Source organism: Lonchura striata, chromosome 1, assembly GCF_046129695.1.
Source record: "Lonchura striata isolate bLonStr1 chromosome 1, bLonStr1.mat, whole genome shotgun sequence".
Classification (NCBI taxonomy): domain Eukaryota; kingdom Metazoa; phylum Chordata; class Aves; order Passeriformes; family Estrildidae; genus Lonchura; species Lonchura striata.
The window spans coordinates 18,506,051-18,517,042 of NC_134603.1; positions in this window are offsets into that span (position 1 = coordinate 18,506,051).

Consider the following 10,992-nt stretch of genomic DNA (forward strand, 5'->3'; position numbering starts at 1 on the left):
CTAGTAGCAGTCACACATAAATTTGGATTTACTAAGGACCTCAGCACACTGATGGACCTAAACCTGCTTTGAGGGCAGAGTTGAAATCTGGCCTTCAAAGGTCCCTTCCTTAGCTGAGCAATTGGAATTTAAGAGGTTGTAGCAATAAGCAGTTAAAAGTAGATTGCTGCTGGTCTGTAACCATGGTTCAAGAAAGCTGTTCTGTAGAACAAGGATTCACTTAATGTATAACATTGGTTCCTAGGATGGGGATGAAGGGTTCTGAAACACAGCTGAAGTTAACAATTTGCTTTTAGAGAGCAGTTTCCTAAGGCTGAGCATTGCTCTATGCCAAGTTCCTTATTCCCCAAGTTTTCTGTCAAGGGATGGATTAAATTGCAATCTGTAGATTCACTCTATATTGTTACAGGCTCAAAGCAGTCACTTTAGAACAATCCAGATTGTGTAATAGCCCTGTTCCCTGTGAACACGATCATAGACGTGCAGTTGTGTAATAATTAAATAATTTTTAAATGAGATAAAGTAGGAATGTTTCTTTGTAAACAGCAGGAAAAGGGCCCATATGCTGCTTTTCCTTTGAGTGGAAGAATTTACTTAAAAATACAGATTTAAAATAATCTCATCCCAGGAGTGAGATGCTGTGTTATCATAGCTTTCTGTTTGCTGTGTTTTGGACCTTTCACATACCAGCTTTGTAGGCACAGAAAAGGTACATGCAGGTTGTAACACTACTGAAATGCTTGGTAGCTTCGTGACATGGCAGTTCCATGAAATTTTTAGGCTTGAGAATGTTCTGGAAATGTGAAAGCCTTAAAGTAAAACTTCCATTTAAAATTATAACAGTACCTTCTATAAAAGTTGAACAACAAAATATCTTTGTCATCTCTACCCTTTTAATTCTTGCACCACTGTGATATGCTGTATGTGTCAGAGGGTCCCCCATTAAAGATTTTAGTCCAGCTTACAAACCCCAAGACTTCTATGACCTTTACATTCAATAAAGAAGCAATCATTATTTATTTGGTCCTTCTTAGGAAGCTCAAAGGGTGAAGTTTATTCAACTTGTGGATATAAAAGTATTGCTTTGAGGATTGATTCAGATTTTTTTAAGGAGGATGGCAGGCTAGGAATTTCTTGGTTTTGCACTTTAATTCAATTCCTGGTGCTGTCATCACTGACAATTATAGTACACAGGTGCATTTCAGGACAGGATTTCAAAGTTATTCACACTGATTTCCAGAAGAGATATTTGCTAGTCAGTTTATTAAAATAGAAATCATATAATGGATGTAATATTCAGTGCAAACTATATTCACTGGTGACATCTTGGGTAGATGCAATTGTATGTTTTGCTTCCCATTTTCTGAAATTGCAATTTTAGATTAAAGGTATTTTAAGCAAATTATTTCTTTTTAGTACTTCTGTCAGTACACCTCATCTCTGCTGAGAAGAAGTTTAGAAAATGTTCTTGACACTCTTCAAAACAAAAAATGAAACAGAAAAGGGTGGTTGTTTAGTTGGAGAGTGGTGCATGTGTTCTGAAGCCCACCTGCTGTTACACATATGAAGTAATGTTTCTAAAAATCATTCTTGTAAATGGATAGATCTCCCGTGGTTTCAATGGCTAAAATGCCTCATTCGAAATGTTGTTATGAAGTACTTTGGTTCCAGGTACCTCTGGTGAAGTAAATCTATGCTTTCAGCAGCCCAGTAAGAATTCAGTCTGCTTGGTTTTTTTCTCTTATGTCCCAACACTCGTGTTCAGAGACGAAAGCTTGGCTGAATCTAAATCTCCAAGAACAAGCCCGGTCATGGGCTCTCCTGATGGTGCTGCAACAGCCCTGGGCTCTGCCAGCAGTCACCCGAGGGCTTTTCCATGTGGCTGAATGTGTGCTTGGCTGGGACTGTCCCCGTGGTTTATGGGGAATGGCTGCCTTCCCTGCCTTGGCAGTCACAAATAACTGAGTTCTGATTGAATTACACAGGCTGGGGAGAGCAGAAGGGGGAAGGCAAAGTTTGTTCTCAGGCAAAGGGTGATGCTGGCCAGGGCAAGTGTGCAGTAGGCTGGCAACAGATGAGACTTTTTCAAGCACAACAATTGCAAATTCTGTCATAACTTTCCATTGACTAAGCTTTAGCAATCTCATTAGTAGCAATATTTTATAAACGTCCAAGAATAGTTCTCTAAATTGCATGAAGATAAGGTCTACTTCGTGTTTCTTGTTTTGGCTTTGCTTTTACAAAAAAATATTTGTAGTAACTGCTAAAAGACTTGGGAGAGGAAGACTGTTTTAAGACTTCCTTCTCTTTCCTTTAGTTTCTGGGTGAAAGAAAAATTTTGTTCTTCTCCTCCAAGGACTCTTAAAATGAATTTTTTTGGTTTTTTTTTCCATAAGCTTCTTGAGCAGAGACAATGTTATAATATCAAGTTTTCCCTCTTTTGGAGAATATAAAGATTGTTGTTTTCACTTTAAGCAACTGTAACATGTAAAGCTATGATTGTCTGGGTGTTAAAATATTTCATCTATCCTATTTAGAGAACATGTGGTGCCATGTTTGTAGTTATTTTAATAAAATTTTAATAGTTTCAGTAAATGTCTTCTCAATTACCATTGTAGAAATGCCATCCTAAATTAAGCCTGCAAAAGCCATTCAAGGATCTTTAACAGGAGGGTTGTGGTAAGGCAACAGTGCTGCTTCTGGTAGAGGGCTCCTTTTATAGTGTGTGAGAGTGGAAGAACTGTGTGAGGGACTTCCACTCTTCCGTGCAATTGTTTATGTAACCTGTAATATATAGGAGGGAAGTGAAATCAGATGATTGTAAGCTGTACATTAAAATAAAACTTAAACTAAATCCCACTTGCAGCTTGCAAAGGCAGACATTTTCTGCTCCAAGTCATCACTAGGTTTTATAGCCTAAGACTCTGTTGTGCCAACAAAGAGCACTGACTGCTGGAATTGCTGTGAGTCAGAATGAGGAATAAGCAAACGTAGGAGATCAACAGAAAACGCCAAGAGCACAGGGGGGCTGAAAAGTGGACTTGACTTTCCATGATCATTTTGTAACTCAGCAGAGGATTTGGTGTATGATCTATCTTTGTAAATAAACAAGATGGAAACAAGTAGGTGCCTTCCTCTGTAGAGCAAGACTTCTGAAGCTTGTGGATAACAGCACAGTAAGGTGATCAGTACCAAGAACAGGCTGCCCAGGAGCTATGGGAGGTGCGTGTGGGCTCCCTGCATCTGGATTCATGAATAGGAGTGTCCTTGGAAAGGATGTCAACTGGCAGTAGAAGCCAAATTGTGAAACAAGTTCCTTGCTATGTGTGAGTAGCCAGCTGACCAGCTGTAAAATTACTTCCTTCTTGTATCATGCAACCCTGGCTAACTAAATACATGTGAAAGAAAATGTGAATCTGTGAGCCTCCTAATGAATACTTTCATTCTGTGTGAGAACTAGCAATGGTTTGCCAAGAGCAAAATAACTACTGATTTACAGCTCTTCAAAATACTCCATAATAATAATCCATTAATCCTCCATAAAGAGGATGGCTATGGTTTCTTAGCGGCCTGGGCAAAGGAATAGGCCACATAACCACATCTTCCTTGACTTCACATCACACACATCTTCTGAAGTAGTTTTTTTTTTTCTTGCTCAGTGCATCCAGGCTATTTTGAATTACTATTTTTGAATCCATATCTCCCCTTGTAAAACAGTAGGCTACATGGTAGCAGGCTAGACCAGGCATGGCCCTGTGCCAGTAGAAAAACCTAAATTTCTCCATCCACTGTGTCCCAAAGTATCTTCAGTGTGAGGGTTTGTGTTTGTATGTGCACTATGTCCACTGGACAAAGCTGAACTTCAGTGACAGAAATCACAATGCAGGATATATGTTCCACAGTTAAGGCATTTAAAGGGTGTGTGAATTATATTATTGTCATGTTGGATCTCATCTTCCTGGAGCTAACCAACCCTGAATATGCTAAGTTGGCCATGAGGAGAAATTCTAATGGAAAGAACATAAAAGTTTAAGCTTGTTTCCGTAGGTTGAACTTCTTGTTGCAGTGAACATCTACTGTAAATGCAAGAATTTGCTTTAAAAAAATGAGGTGCTTGTGAGAGCTTGCACACACTGCAGTAGCATCTGGGAAGGTGCTGGCATGCTGCTCAGCTTCAGCTACCTTGGCTGAAGTGGCCACAGGCTGGAAGCTGCACTGTGTGAGTTTGTAAGAGTTGGGAACATGCATATAGTATTTCTCTTATAAGGTCCCTGGGCAAGGCATGTAGAAGCAATTGTTTAGGGCAATTATCTGTTGAGAAGATTAAATTGTGTTCCTGCAGAGATCAGGAGTGATGGTATTTAAGGAAATACTGTGCTGTGCCAAAGAGCCATTCACTGAACATGTAAAAGTATTCACCTTGTGACAGAACAGTGAAGCTGCCTGTATCAAGATTCTACATATGGACAGAGATTTATTGTTTAATCTCATGGCAAGAAAATGTATGCTTTATGTCACCTTTTAGGAATTAGAAGTCAAAGTACCTCTTTGGAGTTTTGGGGTGTTAATTATTTCTGTATGTTTTCATATTTTACAGTAAGGCCCACAGAAATGCATTTTGTTATTTGATGATAATTGTTTGCATAATGCATAATTTAGGTGTTTTCCTCCCTATTTCTACTGCTTTAAGGTGCATTTTTCCTCCCATGATGCCAGATTGATGTATTTTTGAAGAAACAAAAGGTGATGACATTTAGATAGTAATAGTTTTTCTTTCCTACATGAGGTTAGAGTTCCTCCTTCTCACTTGTTGTATGATTTCCTTGTGTTTGATTTCCTTGATGAATTTCCTAATGAATTTAAACAAAGACATTTTGTTTGCAATACAGGAAATTTTATTGTTTGATCAGTGTATAGAAGAGAGAACAAGCTGTTTATTTCTTTTCCATAGGTTTATTTTTGACCTAAATAGTACTATTTGTTTGGTGCTGTGTCTTCCTTACTGCATATGTTGGGAGAGGCTTATTTCAATTTCTTTTCTTCCCTGTTCCACACTTCATATTGCCTTATAAATCTCCCTGAAGGGTCTGAACCTCATTCATGGCAGTCAGCTTCCAAAGCTTTGAAAACACTTATTGGAAATTATTAGTATGAAAAATATAATCCAATATTTTGTATGATTTGAACATAAAGCAAATGTTGCCCAGAATGGGAAATGTCAGATAATTTCTGTGAGTCTCTAGGAGGTTCATATTAGGTTAAAAGTAACAAGAACACTCATCTATTTTGGCTTTCAACAAGGTTAGATTTTATTTTTCTGGACAAATTCAGTGAGTGTTTTCAACAAATACAGAGTTTAAACTATAATTATACATCTTAAATGTACTAATAATTTGCAGTGTCCCTGCCAAGTAAACAGAATTTATGAGAGGTCGAACACTTGTGATTATTGAGTTGTTACTGGTATAGCCAACTCTAGATTGAGGAACTTAACTTAGACAGCCACATCATTTCAAATTTTGGCTACATTTAGTGGAGCGTTATAGGAACCTTTTGGATCAAAGGTGCCTGATGTCAGTAGTACAGTGGAGGAATATCCCTGATGTGAAATGAGCTTTCCATTTTGACTTCACTCAATCCTCATCCCCCCAAACACTGACAACATCTTGTGTATATAATTTATCTGTCAATTCTCTCAAAAAGGAGAGCTTATGTTACTTGGAGAGCCTTCATGCCAATTCTAAAATGAAAAGCAATACACACTGCCAATGCAGCAATTGCCTGCAGGCTTATTGAATTTCTTTCTTCACTCCTACTTACCACCAAAACCAGCTCAAGGAAAAAAAATCCCCCTGAAAAGATTGTTAGAAGTCAACAGAACTGAAAGCTGATAAAATACTAAGTGCTTTCCCGGGGTGAAAAAAAAGAGGAAAAATTAGATAATAAACATTATTAATAAGCTATCATGTATATGCTTTGCTCTTGAATAGAGCCATACTCAGCAGGACTGTTGTATGTGCAGGCAGAGGGAGCCACAAAGAGATATATGTGGTGTTAGTTTAAGGCCACATATTCCAGTACCCCACCATGTTCTCTTTATCTTCACTTCCCCTGCAGCTTCCAAGTTGGAGAGAGACAACCCAGCCCTCCCCTTCCCTCTCTTTGTCAGTGCTACACTTGTGGGAAAAGTAAAGAGCATGTAAGGGGATATCCATCAGCTGGCAGACTCCACCTAGGTAACGAGTGGCCTCCAGCCATTAGTTAAATATCTGTGATGCAGGAACCATCAGCTCAACATCACCGCTTCTGGAGCAGCAGGGAATCTGAGATGCAGTGTTTTCCTCCTGTAGGTTTTTCTATCTGTATTGTTCTCAAACTGAGGAATTATTATGGACCCATATAAGGGAGTAAAGATAAAGGATGTGAAGGGAAATCATGGGAGAAGCTTCTACTCCAAAAGAGTGTTTAAAAGGGATTTCTAAAGAGACAGGAGAAGGCAAAGGGAGGAGGAGTCTGAGGAAAGTACAAGAACAGTGAAACAACATAGAGCATGTTATGAAAAAGAGAGAAAAGAAGCTGTTAGATAAGAAGAATCAAAAAGTACTAGGCAAAGTTTGGAAGAAATTGGAACAGAGATAAAAATTCCAGATAGCTACAAATATTGGGGAGCAGTATTAAATTTGCATCAGTGCATGGGGCACATTAGCCAATGACATTGGTTGAAATGTAATTTTTAAATATTTGTTGGTGGTAGTGGTAATAACTGGGGAATAAAACCTGGACAAAACATGATGGGAAAAGAAAGAAGATGAAACATGCTCTGCAGTTTGTCTCTTTAATTTTATCTGTTTTCTGTGTATTGGCTTATTAGGTATCCCCCCTGCCTGCCAAGAGAGAAACCATTTTGGATTTGCATAGTTGTAGCCATATGGGGAAAAGATACAGTGTTCTCCCTGAAAAGATTTGTTTTCTTACTAATGTAAGATAAGATATTTTGGACACACTATGCTGTTTGCATGGAAATATTACAGTTGAAGAGTTACATGGCAGAAACAGAAATGGAATAATAAACTTGAGGGAAGTAGTCTGATTGGCAGCTTATTGGAGGTTTTGGTTCGTATCTATGACAATCCAAAGGCTTCTAGTACCACAAGCATCTTTCTTTTTGGTTTATATGTGATGAGGGAAGAATGACAGAAAAGATCCAGTTTTAAATTTCCAACATATTTATATTTTTTCTCTAGTGTTTGGAATGATGATTTATTAAGTGACAGGGAAGGAGACTTGCCACTGGGGGAATGGCACACTGCAGCTCTTGCTATGCAGTGGACAAAGCCTCCGAGATCTAATTTGCACAGGAGCTCTTATACAAAATGCCACAAATAACATAATGTGGGGATGGCTGAGAGTAAGAAGTCACTGCAGTCCAAACCTCCCTGAGCTAGAGAAGTCTGGCTGAACCATCCTTTATTTCAACAAGGGATAGAAGGCTTCTCATGTTGGGGCAGCCTGCCAGGAACCTTAAGAATTAATTTATTATTGCTAGACTCATCTAAAATGAGGATGAAAATTTCCAGAGCATAATTGTTCCAAGCCCTATAGGTGGCTTGTGTGTCTTGATCCTGTCAAATGGCCTGGAATATGGAACTACAAATGTGGCTGTTGTGTTAGGACCTTTCAACTCCAGACCTGCTTTCAAGATCCTTCATGGTGCTTCCAGATGCATGTGTCGAAGTTATGAATGGAAAAGGTATAAAATTCACTGAAAAAATAGTCTATTAAGCCTATTTACATTCTGCTGATCTGCCCCTAAAAGTTTTATAAATAGCCTTGGGCTACCTCATAAAGATATTAGTAGCAATGAGGATGCAATGTCACAGGACTTGGTGCAGATGGAGAATCCCAGGAAGGCCTGGGTGTGCACAGCCCATGGTGAATCCCAAACCACTGGCACTCTGCTAGCACCTTTCTGCTGGCTTACCCTTGGAGTCTCACTTGCAGGACAGGCTTAAATCTGTGTGTTAAAAATCCCCTAAACTATAGCAGTGCTGGGTTTGCCCTGTAAATATCAGAAGGTAAGGATGTGCTATATTGCTGCGGCAATATTGCCCTAGGCACACTGTGTTCCTAAAATTGTTTTGCTTTCAGGTGAACAGCACATCTGTCTATACTTTTATCTGACATTAAGTGTGTGACAGGTTTCCTGCAGTCTTTATTCAGATCTTCTAAAACTGAGAGAATAGTGTTTTATAATTTTTTGTTTCAGCAATAGTTATTGATAAAGAAGCCAGAAGGAAGAGATGTGGTAGTTTGCAGAAAAGGTTATTTTAGTCTTGTGGGCAGAAATGCATAAGAACACAGTATTCAACCACCTTTCTTCAGCCAGGTAGTGGGATTACAATGAGTAGGGAATATCTTTGAAAACCATTACTCTATTTGTCATCACCCCACAGGCTGAAATAGTGATAGAAAATAGTTTCAGGTACCTACATCCAAAATTTAAACCTATTATACCTTCTTTGGCTGCAATCTAGCCCTTGAGACTTCTGAATTCCCCATGTGGCTAAGTGCCTAATTTCATACGTGCAGGCTGAACTTTGCAGGAGCTGAAGTTGTGTTCCTTTTCCTGGAGTCCATCCTACCTGGTGGGCATGCTCTGAGATCTGTCCTATCAGGAAAACTAAGAAGAGGGATTTGTCAGCTGTATAGCCCGAGTGCGTGCCTAGGACATTTAGCACCACGCTTACATCCCTCTTTTTCCTGATTTTAGAACACAGATTTGCACCTCAACATCTGACCTCTCACAGGGCAGTAGGAGGTCTTTCTGATTTTGCAATTCCTAAACGATTTTTGGATCAGGTCTGCCCCAGGAGTTTGATAATTTCTCCTTTATAATCAATGTTTAAATGCTTTTTTTCAAAGTAAACCAGCTATATCTTAGAAAAAGAAACAATCTATTGTTTGGGAATCCAGTAACCCCAACCCAAATGCTTTCTATACCTTGTATACAATATGATGCAGTTTATGGAAAGGTTTTGGTAAACAAAAACTCTCCAGCAGTGTAAACAAAGTGACAAAGTGGATTTATTTTAACTCTGGTGATATCTGAGAGATAAGAGATATCTGCAACAGGAATCATTCTTAGCAAAGCTCTGCTAATTGCTTACTTCAGGTGGTTTACTCAAAGGGTGCCTTTCTTCTACTGCTTATTTGAACAAGTTACAAAGTATTGCAGGTTTGTTTTTGTCCACAGTCTCACACTGGACATGTATGATGTATATAGTTTGGGTTTTAACATCTTTTTTTTACTAAAAATATTAAGTTTTTTTCATTAGCTACTCTGGTGTGCTTTCTCTATATTAACGTACTACTTGCTTTTATAAAAAAGTCTCCCTTTACAGAGTATCTTGCAGGAAGTTTGAAAAAGCAAATCATGAAAATAATTATGTTGTGTGTGTTGCAGAGTCAAATGGAAAAACAGTTGTTGACAATTTGGCATTTAATTAAACATGCTGCAGCTACCTCAGCCAAATCACTCGCCTAGTGTAAACACCACTACCAGGTTAGATGTTAAAATAATATTTGTAATGTAATTTTTATGGCCTCTGTTCTGCTGGATCTGGGATTGTACAATCGTGACAGTATATCAGCCTCATTAGACTGTCCCCAACCAGGTTCAGATATTTTGTCCTCGGGCTTCCTAAGTAGTCTCAGACCTGATACCTCAAAACAAGTCTCCATCTCACTTGGCCTTTCTGTGCCAACTCAGAAGACCCACCACTCATTTTCCCAGTTAAGAGAAGCATGGACTTGCTGGAGTGAGCCTGGCAGAGGGGGACTAGAATATCTCACTTGGGAGAAGAGGCTGAGAAAGCTGGGACTGTCCAGTCTGGAAAAGAGATGGCACAGGGGGACCTTATATGTATAAATAAATACCTGGTGGGATGGGATGAAAAAGAGAAAGACAATCTTCCCAATGGGGTCTATGACAAGCTGAGAGGCAGTGCTCATAAACCTAAAAAATTAAATTCAATCTGAACAAAAAACCCTCCACTTTTTTACTCTGAGTTTGACCAAACACTGACACAGATCAAAATTTTTTACTTTGAGTATGATCAAACACTTGTTGCCCAAAGTGTTCCTTGGATGTATTCAAAAGCCATCTGGCCAAACAGCTGTTGCTACACGAGCAGGGAGGTTGGAGCAGGTGACTTCCATTCCAACCTCAGCCATCCTGCGATTCTGTGATAATTTCTTTGTGCATGAGACCACTGCATGGAAATGTGCCAGTACCAAACACTGCAACATACCCAGATAGAATACAGAACTCTAACATGGCAATGCAGCTGTGCCAGAGCTAAACCAGGCCCCAGAAATTGGAGTGTATTCTCCAAGGCTGGCATGACATGGATCCAAGGCCCCTCCTAGTACAAACCATACACCCAAGAACAATAGTTGGAAATGTCCAAAATAAATTTCTCCCAGCAATTTCAATGTGATTGTGGCCAGGGTCTGGCACAGGACAGGGCTGAGATCTAATGCAGGTCTGCAAGAAAGCTGGGTTTAATGGATCATCTGAAGATGGAGTATTATCTTGTGTCTGATGTGAACATCTGAGTCATCCCTGAGCATAAACATGAATGGAAGGGGTCCTGGAGGAATCCTCTTCATTAAAGGTAGTTTGTATTTTACAGGAGCAAAGGGTTTTTTTGGAGTGAAATATTTTTCAGGAGCAAACTTTAATGTAAGAATGATATATGGTCGAGAGAGAGTGAGAAAAATGTCAGCAGAATGGAAAAATCTGTTCTAAGTCTTGCCAAGAGTTTAATGCTTCTACTCTATTGCTGCAACTGCCACGGGTAAGTATGATTTGCTACCTTCCTTCTCTGTAAACTCACATAAGGTTTTCAGGACTTCTCCCTTCTTTCCATATTCCCTTTTAATAATGGCTGATTTTACAGTTGTGAGCTGTGGTTTCCTTTGTTTTAGCAG